Source organism: Nomascus leucogenys, chromosome 8 (genome assembly GCF_006542625.1).
Source record: "Nomascus leucogenys isolate Asia chromosome 8, Asia_NLE_v1, whole genome shotgun sequence".
In the NCBI taxonomy this organism is placed as follows: domain Eukaryota; kingdom Metazoa; phylum Chordata; class Mammalia; order Primates; family Hylobatidae; genus Nomascus; species Nomascus leucogenys.
The window spans coordinates 91,835,096-91,849,660 of NC_044388.1; positions in this window are offsets into that span (position 1 = coordinate 91,835,096).

The window sequence follows — 14,565 nt, forward strand, 5'->3', positions numbered from 1 at the left end:
CCGTCTTTCTTGTTTTTTCTCATTTCTTCAGGGCCGTGTAGGGGAAGAGGTGTTTGGGATAAGTTGAGGCCATCTCACTGAAGCACAAAAATCCCAGTCTCAGAAACTATAGGACAGTCAAATTTCAGATATTCACAGAACTAAACTCTTTCTGTGTAGGAACACACTTCAGAATTTATGACATTGTTTACTGAGAATGATGTTTTCCAGTTTCATCCATGTCCCTACAAAGGACACGAACTCATCATTTTTTATGGCTGCATAGTATTCCATGGTGTATATGTGCCACATTTTCTTAATCCAGTCTATCGTTGTTGGACATTTGGGTTGGTTCCAAGTCTTTGCTATTGTGAATAGTGCCGCAATAAACATACGTGTGCATGTGTCTTTATAGCAGCATGATTTATAGTCCTTTGGGTATATACCCAGTAATGGGATGGCTGGGTCAAATGGTATTTCTAGTTCGAGATCCCTGAGGAATCGCCACACTGACTTCCACAATGGTTGAACTAGTTTACAATCCCACCAACAGTGTAAAAGTGTTCCTATTTCTCCACATCCTCTCCAGCACCTGTTGTTTCCTGATTTTTTAATGATGGCCATTCTAACTGGTGTGAGATGGTATCTCACTGTGGTTTTGATTTGCATTTCTCTGATGGCCAGTGATGATGAGCATTTCTTCATGTGTTTTCTGGCTGCATAAATGTCTTCTTTTGAGAAGTGTCTGTTCATGTCCTCTGCCCACTTTTTGATGGGGTTGTTTGTTTTTTTCTTGAAAATTTGTTTGAGTTCGTTATAGATTCTGGATATTAGCCCTTTGTCAGATGAGTAGGTTGCAAAAATTTTCTCCCATTCTGTAGGTTGCCTGTTCATTCTGATGATAGTTTCTTTTGCTGTGCAGAAGCTCTTTAGTTTAATGAGATCCCATTTGTCGATTTTGGCTTTTGTTGCCATTGCTTTTGGTGTTTTAGACATGAAGTCCTTGCCCACGCCTATGTCCTGAATGGTATTGCCTAGGTTTTCTTGTAGGATTTTAATGGTTTTAGGTCTAACATATAAGTCTTTAATCCATCTTGGACAAAAAACCAAACACCGCATGTTCTCACTCATAGGTGGGAATTGAACAATGAGAACTCATGGACACAGGAAGGGGAACATCATGACATTGGATAAAGGCTAATAAAATGTCTCACCTCCTGTAAAACTCTTAATTACCTACAAAAATATGCATGGGTACTGGTCAATTATACTATATATATTTTTTCTTCTAAAAAATAGATTTGAAAAAAATTCTTGTAATATTCATTTGGCCAACCACTTATTTATTCACCCTCATATTCACTTCTGTTTCCATGCCCATATGTATTCCTTCACACATTGTGTACAAATTCACTCACATTTTATTGAGTCAGTCATTAACTCATTCACGAGTCTCACTTGGTCATTCATTTATGCATTCACTTACTTATATCATCTTTCATCATTGTCTCATTCTTTGATTCTCTAATTCATGTATTTGTTTACCCATTTACTTGCTCATTTATCCATGTACCCTTTCATTTAAAATACACATACACCAAATCTTCATGGAAACTTCTTGTGCTAGAGCCTAGCCTGTGCTGCACTCTAAGGCAGAGATTGGTGACAAACCATGAATTCTTCTCAAAGCCCTCTATTTATTTTATTTTATTTTATTTTATTTTATTTTATTTTGAGACAGAGTTTTCTCTCATCACCCAGGCTGGAGTGTAATGGCATGATCTCGGCTTACTGCAGCCTCCGCCTCCTGGGTTCAAGTGATTCTCCTGCCTCAGCCTCCTGAGTAGCTGGGATTACAGGCACCCACCACCATGCCCAGTTAATTTTTGTATTTTCAGTAGAGATGGGGTTTCACCATGTTGACCAGGCTGGTCTCGAACTCCTGACCTCAGGTGATCCACCCACCTCGGCCTCCCAAAGTGCTGGGATTACAGGCATAAGCCACTGCACCAGACCTGATTTAATTTTTTTTTAGGGTCACACCTCAATCATCTCAGAAACTTCAACCCAGCTTCCAGGTTCCCAGAGGTCCTACCACTATCTCAGATGAATGGGTCTTAATCAAGACCTTGATATATGCATAGTCACCAAATTCTATTATTTTCTTATACTCTAATTGGTCTATGCCATAGGATGAATTTTTACCCACGCTCCTTACTCTATGATTGTAATTATATTACAATACAATTCAGCACAAGTGACTCCTGGCTTAGTTAAACTCAAGGACTGTACTCTCAAAGTTCAAAGTACTTTTTTCAATAACCAGCATGACTGGTCATTGTTTAATATTTGTCTTTCTAGGGAGTCAGTTCTAAAATAATAGCAAGTTAGATGGTGCTGTTTATTAATGTATCCGCAGCCCCCGGCATAGTGTTTGGCTTCATAACGGTTTGTTAGCAGTAATAAATATGGCAAGTGTTGCCATTGAGAAGGCACAAAAAGCCTAGGCAGAGAAGATATGGCATGATTCTGCAGTTCAGGGGTTGGGGATAATGGGGAGGATACACAAATGATATGATATTTCAACTGTGCTTTGAGCATAATAGGGGTTTGCTAGGTAATTTGTGTGTGTGTGTGTGTGTGTGTGTGTGTGTGTGTGTGTCCCAGCAAAAGAAAAATATTTGCAAAGACACAGAGGTCTAACAAAAGGGAAGTTAACTATGGTTGGATTATAATGCAAAGAGAAATAAGAATGGGAGCAGGGCAACATTGGATAAATAGGCTGGGAAGGCAGGCAGAGATCACATCAAGCATTTTAATCCATGTTAAGATGTCTGGGCTTAATTCTGAGAGCAATGGGGCAGCAAAGAGGTGATTTACACATGGAAGTACCTGGACAGAAGGATGTGTCTGTGTGTGTGTGTGTGTGTGTGTGTGTGTGTGTGTAGTGCGGGATGGAGAGAAATCACTTACGACCGAAGCAGAACACTTAGAAGTGAAGGACAAGGTATATCGTTACAGCTCAAAAGACTACGTTACTTGTTGGTGAATATTGTAAAAGGATTAAAAAAGCATTGTCAGAGCCATGCTTATATTTAAGAACCACATTTAAATCAGAAATACAGGATTCACACGCAATTTTTTCTTGCCTCAACTATGATATATATTAGTCAATGTATCCTATCAATCATACATCCTACATGCCTTTAAAACACATCATCTTCTCTTTATTCCTACTGCCATGAGCCTGTTCAGACACCCATTGTTCCTGAACTAAACTGTGGCAGTCACCCCATCTCTATAATATTTGCCTCCTATATCTTTTCCCCCAATCTGTGTCCCTCACTTTTTGTCAAAGTGAGCATTCTAAATGACTTATTTCCTGTTTGATTTTTATCAATAGCTGTATATCATCTAGATGATCAAGTCTAAACTCTATACTGTGCCCTACTTTATGATGATGTCTCAAATGACCCTTTTAGCATCATTTCTTCCATTATTTGACTGTTGAGTTTTCAAAAAAAAGGGTCGAATTACTAAATGTAGAATCTCTTCTTTATACTCTACTGTAAGAAATAGTCACCCACTTTTTAATGCCATCTTAATATGGCGTAAACACCTCTAGTGTTATACTTAGTACATTGTGCTGATATTTATTTGTGTGCATGTCTGTCTTTACCCACTAACTGTGTCTTCCTCGGAGACAAAAACTGCATCTTATTTTTTTAATGCCCGGGTCTGGTAAAGTGTCTGTATAACTAGCTGTTTCCCTTTCTCTCAGTTTTTTTTTTTTTTTTTTTGAGACGGAGTCTCACTCTGTCACCCAGGCTGGAGTGCAGTGGTGCGATCTCGGCTCACTGAAAGCTCCGCCTCCCGGGTTCACGCCTCAGCCTCCTGCCTCAGCCTCCAGAGTAGCTGGGACTACAGGCGCCCGCCACCATGCCCAGCTAATTTTTTCCATTTTTTTAGTAGAGACGGGGTTTCACCATGTTAGCCAGGATGGTCTCGATCTCCTGACCTTGTGATCCGCCCGCCTCAGCCTCCCAAAGTGCTGGGATTACAGGCGTGAGCCACTGCGCCTGGCCACTCTCTCAGTTTTTTTTAAATGAGAAAATAAATGAAACAAACTAAAAGATGAAATTAATGAATTAATATAGAGAAAGAGAAAGAGGGTCAGGTCCAACTAAGGTAGAAAAAAATAAACATGTTCTGATGTTTTGGAGCATGGTGATATTTTTCTGTCTCTTGGAAAGACACAGAGGATCTTTTGCTCACTATCACTGGTCCATTATGAGTCTCATGATTAAAAATATGCATATGGTATGATGGATTTAATATTGGTAAACTCTATTAATACCTAGGGAGAAATTGACTCTGTGTTTCCAACCATGTGGCTAGGAAGTGTTTTGGTTGGCTGATCACTGGGGTCAGTCCTGGAAGAGCCAAGAAATCCAAGCGTTTTCCCTCTGTTTCACCAGCTTTCTGGCTGAGTCTAGTGGGAGACATTTGGGGCCCATCCCAGGTAAGGTAACTGAAGGTTTTAAAGAACCAGATTAGGTGGGAAACCCTTCACAGACTGGAGCTAATGACCTGCGAAATTCTGTGACCAGTTAATTGGAGACTCCTTCAGGTCCAATAGAGAATGTGAAAGCCAAATAGGAAATGAGGAAAAACAGCTGGAAGTACTAAGACAATGTGAGGGAGGGGAGTGGTAATGGCTATGGGGAAGGCTCTAGGGGAAGGAACACAATTGAGATAATCAGGAGGAAAAAGCAATTCAGGGAGGGAATTTTAAAACTGCACACATGCATATTCTCTCAGTTGATACCCTATGGCATGCTGAAGATGATATTGGCCTCTAAAGGCAACCAATTAGTGAGGATGAGAAAACAAGTCAGAAAGGAGCACTTGTTCAATGCTTGCTACGTGCAAGGTGACACACTTGGTATTGAAGATAAATCTGTGAAAAGACTTACACTTTGCCCTAAATGAACCTTGCAACACCATATGAGATAGTTACCGTTATCCTCTATTTATCAAAAAGAAAAATTGAACGTCAGGGAGGTTAAATATCTTGTGTAAACGCATACTTCTAGGAAGAGAGAGCTAGAATTTCCAAGAGAGTCTGATCAGAATTAAAAACTAGGTTGGGGTACTTTTAGGAACTAGTTAATTCTCCTGCCTGAGACACAGGGAATCCTCCTAAAAGGATGCTACCTGTGTCCTTTCTGAGAGACATTACAAGCTATAATAAGGAAAATGCGGAGAATCCTGTTGATCTGGTAGTTTGGGGTCAGAAACCAGTCACTTCAATGTTGATATTCTCTGTGGCTTTGAGCAAGTCTTCAACTATTCCCCAAATTCCCTCATTCTAGAAGTAGGCAACAATGTGTAATCCCTTCTATCTTTAAGGCTATCCCAAGAATTGGGATGGTCTCAAGTTTAATGTGGGATTATTAAAGAAAAGGAAGATTTTTATTTTGATTCATTCTTCACTCCATTACTGAATAGACATCTTGTCTGTTATCACCACTCTGGCAAATGCAATAGAAACTGAATGAAAGTATAGTTGTGTGAGACAAACTGATAGGCACAAAAATATAGAATATTTGAAGCACCAGAGATGACTTTTGGTTTGAGTTGTATAATTTAATGTCTCAGAAAAACTATGTTGTATCATTTCCAAATATTTCCATCATTGTGCACTATACATCTACAATGTGTATCAAATCCAAAGTACTTAATTTTTAAATAAACAGTCAGATAGATCAATATAACTATAAAATAGACAAAGGGATCATGTAACTTATCTGCTGATATCTAACTTATTTACTTATTGGTTATTGTCTCCATCGAGACACTAATTTTATTGAGCTTTATCTGCAGACCTTATCTGGAGATGGTATTGATGTGAGACAAGTATACCCACCAACATTCATAAAATCACGTAAAACATTTATGAAATTGATGGATACCTTTCTTCTCACCCATTAGTTAAGAATTTAAAAGTTATCACACCTCGTTTACCTATGGAAAATTTAAAGCCCACAGAGGTAATATGATTTTCCACAAAGCACTTAGCAAATAATCACAGGATCCAGAATTTGAATGGAATTTGAGTTCAGTAATTTTTCAACTGCATTTTGTCTATATTCTTAACTATATAATTTTACTTTTTTAGCATTCTTTATTCCATAAAATTTTTATCAATCTGAGAAACTTATAGACAATATTACCACAGTTAGGTGGCTGAGAGGCAAATAAAAATGATAATCAATTAAAAATAGAATTTTAAACTAGTAATTTAAGCTGTATGCAGATAATTGGCACATTAACACAGCAGTTTCTTGAAGAGTCTCACTTCTTCATTCTCTGGAAGGTCTGGGCTCAGTGTAAAATTTTAGAACAGTTACCATCTCTAAAGGGCCATATATATACAACAAGTAACTAACATTTGAGTGAAAGAATTCTGACAAACAGCCCAGTTCAAGATTTGATATTGTTTGGCTCTGTGTTCTCACCCAAATCTCATGTTGAATTGTAATCCCCAATATTGGAGGTGGGGCCTAGTGAAAGGTGATTGGATCATGGTGGTGGTTTCTAATTGTTTAGCACCATCCCCCTAGTGCTGTCTCATGATAGAGTTCTCTTGATATCTGGTTGTTTCAAAGTGTGTAGCACCTCTCCCTTCACTTTTTTTCCTCTTGCCATGTAAGCTGTCCCTCCTTTCTCTTCACCTTCTGCCATGATTGCAAGTTTGCTGAGGCCTCTCCAGCCGTGGTTCCTGTACAACCTGCAAAACCGTGAGCCAATTAAACCTCTTTTCTTTATAAATTACCCAGTTTCAGGTATTTCTATAGCCGTGTGAGAATGGATAAGTTGGGTATTGCTATAAAAATATCTAAAAATGTGGAAGCAACTTTGAAACTGGGTAACGGGCAGAGGTTAGAACAGTTCAGAGGGCTCAGAAGAAGACAAAAAGATGAGAGAAAGTTTGGAACTTCCTAGAGACTTGTTGAATGGCTTTGACCAAAATACTGATAGTGATATGGCCAATGAAATCCAGGATGAGGTGGTCTCAGATGGAGATGAGAAACTTATTGAGAAATGGAGCAAAGGTCACTCTTGCTATACTTTAGCAAAGAGACTGAAGGCATTGTATCCCTGCTCTAGTTGAAACTGAACTTGAGAGTGATGATTTCAAGTATCTGGCAGAAGAAATTTCTAAGCAGCAAAGTATTCAAGAAGTAACCTGGCTGCTTCTAAAAGCATATGGTCATATGTGTGAGCAAAGAGATTATCTGAAACTGGATCTTCAATTTAAAAGGGAAGCAGGGTGTAAAAGCTTGACAAGTTTGTAGTCAGGCCAGGTGTGGTGGCTCACACCTGTAATTCTAGCACTTTGGGAGGCTTATGTGGGCAGATCACCTGGGATCAGGAGTTTGAGACCAGCCTGGCCAACATGGTGAAACCCCATCTCTACTAAGAATACAAAAATTAGCCAGGCTTAGTGGCATGTGCCTGTAATCCCAGCTACTCGGGAGACGGAGACAGGAGAATCACTTGAACTTGGGAGGCGGAGGTTGCAGTGAGCTGAAACCACACAATTGCACACTCCAACCTGGGTGACAAGAGCAAGACTCTATCAAAAAAAAGAAAAAGAAAAAGAAAAAGAAAAAGAAAAAAATTTGCAACCTGGTCATGTGGTAGAAAAGAAAATTCCATTTTCTGGGGAGGAATACAAGCAGCCTACAGAAATTTGCATAAGTAAAAAGGAGCCAAACGTTAATAGCCAAGACAATGAGGAAAATGCCCTGACCTTCCTGGTAGCTCCTTCCATCACAGAGCTGGAGACATAGGAGGGAAAAAAGGTTTTGTGGGTCAGGCCCAGGGCCTCACTTCCCTGTGCAACCTTGGGACACCGCTCCCTGTGTCTCAGCCACTCCAGCTTCAACTTTGGCTAAAAGGGCCCCAGATACATCTCAGGCTGCTGCTCCAGATGGATTATAAGCCTTGGCAGCTTCCATGTGGTGTTAAGCCTGTGGGTGCACAGAGAACAAGGGTTCAGGATTGGGAGATTCTGCCTAGATTTCAGAAAATGTACAGAAATGCCTGGATCTCCAGGCAGAAGTCTGCTTCAGGGGTGGAGCCCTCATGGAGAGCCTCTACTGAGGCAGTGCACAGGGGGAAATGTGGGGTGGGAGCCCCACACAGAGAGTCCCCACTGGGGCATTGCCTAATGAAGCTGTGAGAAGAGGGTCACCATCTTCCAGATCCCAGAATGGTAGATCCAGTGAAAGCTTGCATTGTGCACCTGGAAAAGCCAGAGGCACTCAATGCCCGCTTGTGAAAGGAGCCACAGGGCCTGTACCGTGCAGGACCACAGAGGCAAAGCTGCTCAAGGCCTTGGGAGCCCACTCCTTGCATCAGTGTGGCTTGGATTTGAAACATGGAGCCAACGGACATTATTTTGGAGCTTTGAGGTTTAATGACTGCCCTGCTGGGTTTCAGACTTGCATGGGACCTGTAGCCCCTTTGTTTTGGCCAAGTTCTCCCTCTTGGAACAAGAGCATTTATGTGATACCTGTATCTGCATTGTATCTTGGATGCAACTAACTTGTTTTTGATTTTTCAGGTTCATAGGCAGTCAAGGCTGGCCTTGTCTCAGATGAGACTTTGGACTTGGACTTTTGAGTTAACGCTGGAATGAGTTAAAAATCTGGGGGACTATTTGGAAGGCATGATTAGTTTTGAAATGTGAGAAGGACATGAGATTTGAGAGGGTCCAGAGGTGGAATGATATGGTTTGGCTCTGTATCCTCACCCAAATCTCATATTGAATTATAATCCCCACTGCTGCAGTTGTGGCCTGGTGAGAGGTCATTGGATCATGAGGGTGGTTTCTAATGGTTAGCATCATCTCCTTAGTGCTGTCTCATAATAGAGTTCTCACAAAATCTGGTTGTTTAAAAGTGGGTAGTACATCCCCCTTCACTCTTTCTCCTGCTTCTGCCATGTAAGACATGCCTCCTTCCACTTCAACTTCCGCCATGATTGTAAGTTCCTGAGGCCTCCTCAGCTATGCTTCCTGTATAGCCTGCAGAATCATGAGTCAATTAAACCTCCTTTCTTTATAAATTATCCAGTTTCAGGTATTTATAGCAGGGTGAGAATGGACTAATACAAGCTTTATTCCAAAAACAAAACAAAAGAGAAAGAGAGTGTTTGCTTCATTATGGACTAATACAAGCTTTATTCCAAAAACAAAACAAAAGAGAAAGAGAGTGTTTGCTTCATTCATTAGTCAACTCTAAAACTTTTTAGACTTTATGTTTAGGTGTCCGTCACAAATTCCTTAATGATACTCTGGTTTAGTAGTTTCCTGCCATGGCTTACCATCAGCATGACCTAAAGATATTTCTCCTTATACAAAAGTCTAAGCCCCACCCATGAATATTCCATTCACCATATCTCAGTGAGCTTGAGCACATGTCTTTTGAAATTTTCTACAAATAACTTTGTTTTATAGATCTGACTGAGAAGCAATCCAGGAATACATCACTGTTTCCAAAATTCACAGAGTGACTTAGTCTATTGCTCAAGGACCTCCAGAATGTGAACTTTAATTATCACATAGCCCTTGATATTCTGGTTGCTCAGGATCATGTAGGAATACAGCATAATGTAGGTTTGTATGTATCTACAACAAATGTAAATGGTAAGTTAGTGTAGGCTTACAGATATTTTTAGAGCACCTGCTTTGTACTGAGAACTTTGTGAGCTTTTTGTCTGGTTTTCCATTCCTAACAATCCAAGGGCGGTGCTTAAATTCTGCAGGAATTTCCAGAACCAAATGTGGAGCTGGGAAAAGGCCATAATCTGAAGGGGAACTGAAGCCTGAGTCTTGCATGACATGTCCTCCAGAAAATAGTGATCATCTGGACCATGAAGTTGAGAGGGACGACCAGGGGCAGCCTGCTACATCAGGAGTGAGAGGTCATTATCAGTAATATCATTATCAGTAATAAAGAGGCAAGTATGATTAAGAAACAGAATTTGGAGAAATTTCCTAGGTCAAAAGAAAAAAAAAGGCCTTAATAATTAAAATAGGTTGAAAGAATCAATATTGTTAAAATGTCCATACTGCCCAAAGCAATTTACAGATTCTATGCTATTACTATCAAATTGCTAATGTCATTTTTTTTCACAGAATTAGAACAAACTATTCTAAAATTTATATGGAACCAAAAAAGCCCAAATGGCCAAGACATTCTTAAGTAAAAAGAATAAATTCAGAAGAATCACATTACCTAATTTCAACCTATACTACAATGCTATGGTAACTAAAGCAGCATGATACTGGTACAAAAATAGATGCATAGATCTATGGAATAGAATAGAAAATGCTGAAATGAAGCCACACACCTAAAACCAACTGATCTTTGACAAAATTGACAAAAATATACAGTGGGGGAAAAGACACTTTATTCAACAAATGGTTTTGGGAAAACTGGCTAACCATATGCAGAAGAATGAAACTGGACCCCTACCTGTAACCAGATACAAAAATTAACTCCAGATGGGTTAAAGGGTTAAATGTAAGACCTCAATAAAAATCCTAGTAGAAAACCTAGGAAATTCTCATCTAAACATTGACCTAGGCAAATAATTTATGACGAAGACTCCAAAAGCAAGTGCAACTAAATAAAAAATAGATAAATGGGATCTAATTAAACAAAAGAGCTGATGTACAGCAAAAGAAACTATCAACAGAGGAAGCAGACAACCTACAGAATAGGAGGAAATATTTGCCAACTATTCATCTAACAAAGGATTAATATCCAGAATCTACATGGAACTTAAACAAATGAATAGTATAGAAACAAATATCTCAGTTAAAAAGTGGGCAAAGTACATAAATAGACATTACTCAAAAGAAGACATATAAGTGACCAACAAACATATGAAACTATGCTCAACATCACTAATCATCAAAGAAATAAAAATCAAAACGACAGTGAGATACCACCTTACTGCTGCAAGAATGGCCATTATTTAAACGTCAAAAAAATAACAGATGCTAGTGAGGATTCAGAGAAAGGGGAACACTTATACACTTCTGGTGGGAATGCAAATCATTTTCATCCTTGTAAAAAGTAGTTTGGAGATTGCTCAAAGAATTAGAAATAGAATTACTATTTGACCCAGCAATGCCATTACTGGATATGTACTCAAAGGAAATAAATTGTTCTACCAAAAGGACTCCTGCATTAATATGTTTATTGAAGCACCATTCACAATAGCAAAGACATGGAATCAACCTAGGTGCCCGTCAACAGTGGATTGCGTAAAGAAAATATGGCACATATGCACCATGGAATACTATGCAGCCAAAACAAAAGAATGAAATTGCATTCTTTGCAGCAACATGGAAACATGGATGCAGCTGGAGGCCATTAGCCTAAGTGAATTAAGGCAGAAGCAGAAAACCAAATACCTCACATTCTCATTTATAAGTGGAAGCTAAACACTGGGTACACATGGACACAAAGATGGTATCAATAGGTATGGGCCACTCCAAAAGTGGAGAGGGAAGGAAGCAGATAAGTGTTGAAAAACTACCCATTGGTTACTCTGGTTGGTACTTGAATAGCATGATTATTAGAATAATATCCTAATAATACAACAATTATCTAATAATATCCTAATAATATAATTATTATTATATTATATATAATTACATAATAATGTAATAAGATGCTGATTATTAAATTATCAGCATCACGCAGTATACCCATGTAACATACATGCACATGTATCCTCTGAATCTAAAATTAAACATAAATAAATAAACACACACATACAAAAAGCCAAACCCCCAAATAAATAAAAGCTTCATTTTGACACTTAAAATGTATTAAAGCCTCATTTAATACTAAATTTGATTAAGGCCTCTCAACATTGGCATTATTGATATGTTGGGGGCTTTCCTCAGCATCAATAACATATTTAGCAGCATTTCTGGTCTCCACCCACTAGATACCCACACCATACCCCAGGTGTGACAATCAAAATGTCTCCATATTGCCAAAAGTATCCTGGGGGATCAAAATTGCTCCTGGTTGAGAACTACTGGCCTAAATCTTTCTTCTCTGTGCATTGTGTTCATTGAAATAAACCATGCTTCTTCTCATTACAGAACTTCTAAACACTCCAGTTCTTCTATGTGACATAATCTCCATTTCCCACCTCTAAACCCTTAATGTCAGATTATTGCTCATATCCAAGTGTAATGGTCACTCCATCGGTGTAGCCTACCTTAATCCACCAATCACAGTATCATAATAACAGCCTTTCATTTAGGGTTAATTTGTAGCTGTATGTTGACCACTGGGATCAGGGAATAATTTCTGACTCCTCTTTCAGTCAGAATACTTCATAAGATCTGGGGTATTATCTATTTTACCCACTATTACATCCTCAGTACCTAGTATGAAGGCTGGCCCAGGATGGAAACTCAATGAACGTTTATTGAATGAATGAATGAATGAATGAAAACTGAACAAAAATTTACAGCCTCTGAAACCAACAACTATTTTCTGAGTACTGATTTTGCATCAAGCAAGATCCTGAGCCATGGGACTCAGAGAAAAATAATACACAGTCTTTGCCCTAAGGGGCATAGCCTTGTTGAAGAAATTGATTTGTAAGTAAAAAGAAATGATAGAGCATCCTAAGTGGTCAGTGGAGGTCTCAACAACCTGAAGTTAACTATATACAGAATTCCAATATCTGCCTGTGAGAATAAGAAAAGTTTTCTCAAAGGAGGTAATTATTGAGCTCAGTTTAAAAGTTATATAGAAATTCACTAGATAGACAAGGATGGAGTGAGAAGACAGGTGGTAGAACTGGGTGTGACAGGTGGGAAATCACTCTGCACAGCAGTGCTGAAGGCGTGCCACAATCCAGCCAGCTGAGAATCACCACACACTTCTGTACGAGTGAAGAGTGGGACTTAAATTAGGCAGTAGTGAGAAATGAGATTAAAGATTTAAGCAAGAACAGAGCATGAGAATTTTGTGTGCCAGTCTCAGGAGTTTGGAGATTGTCCTGAAGACAATCAGTGGTCACAGAAAGGAAATGAGCAGTGGCATAAGAGTCAGATCTGTGATTTCAGACTGATAATCTGAATGTTGGTCAGTAGATAAAGAAAAACAAAACTTCAGAATGTCATAATGCAAGGTTTTATTAAAAATAAAAATCTTTGCATGACGACGCGTCTACCACACAATAATTTGTTTTTTTTTTTGAGACAGTCTCGCTCTGTCACCCAGGCTGAAGTGCAGTGGCATGATCTTGCCTCACAGCAACCTTTGCCTCTTGGGTTCAAGTGATTCTCCTGCCTCAGCTTCCTGAGTAGCTAGGATTACAGGTGTGTGCCACCACATCAGGCTAACTTTTGTATTTTTAGTAAAGACAAGGTTTCACCATGTTGGCCAGGCTGGTCTCGAACTCCTGGCCTAAAGTTATCCACTCACCTCAGCCTCCCAAAGTGCTGGGATTATAGGTGTGAGCCACTGTGCCTGGCTGCACATAGTAATTTCTCCTCAAAGAAAATCCAAAGGAAAACTAAGTATGAAGTTCAAAAATGCAGAAAGCCTCTTCATACTAAGAGGAAGGCCAAAGCTTACTGCGACTAGTGAGCCTTTCTAGCCTCTTCCCAAAGAACCCATATTTATTGTTACTGGAAATGTATGTATTAGAAGGTATAGAGATCAGGAGACCAGCTCCAGGTTTCAGGGACGAAGAGACAAACAGGCATTTTTTGGACCCTGTGCCATTCTGAAACCAGATGATTGAGTGTTTGTTTTCCCATTGTCTGCATTTATGCCTTGTCCTCCAACATGAATAATTGTCAAGGTTTTGGTAGGCTGAAGTATATTCTAGGGAAATTGGATCTGCAATTTTGCAGAATTTCACAATATCTTTTACAGTTCTGTGTAAAATTGATTGTTTAAATCTAGTATATTTTACCTTGTTGGTCCTGGACTTACTATCAGCTGAAATATTTATATCGCTGCCTCTTAGGAGTTACGCATTTCCCTTGTTCTGTAAAACAATAATAAAATAAAAGTGCTGATCTGCTCTATGTATATGAGTAATTGTTTTTATTTTAATTGCTTGAGTGCTTGTGGAAGGAGATTGAATTGTCTGGCCTCTTTTCTCTTTGACTATTTCTTGCATTACTTTCGTTTTTTTCCTTTTGCCTCCAAAAGTATTATGCTGGTCACCAACAATGTCTTTGGAGACTATTTGAAGTTGAAATCCTCATGCTAAATCTAGCCATTTAAAAGGAGATGTGGGAAGCATAGACATACACAACCATGCCTTGCTACCCAATGCAGAAGTCCTCCTCACACAGGCCCTGGGACACTGGAAAAAAAAGCCTAAGCATATTCTTGCTGTTGTTTAAATCTTATTTTTGAAAGCAAGACCCCCCCGAGGCACACACACAATAGACACACATATTTTTTCTTACAAATAACATTCTCTTCCCAACACACTCCCTTTCTGACCTCATTCATT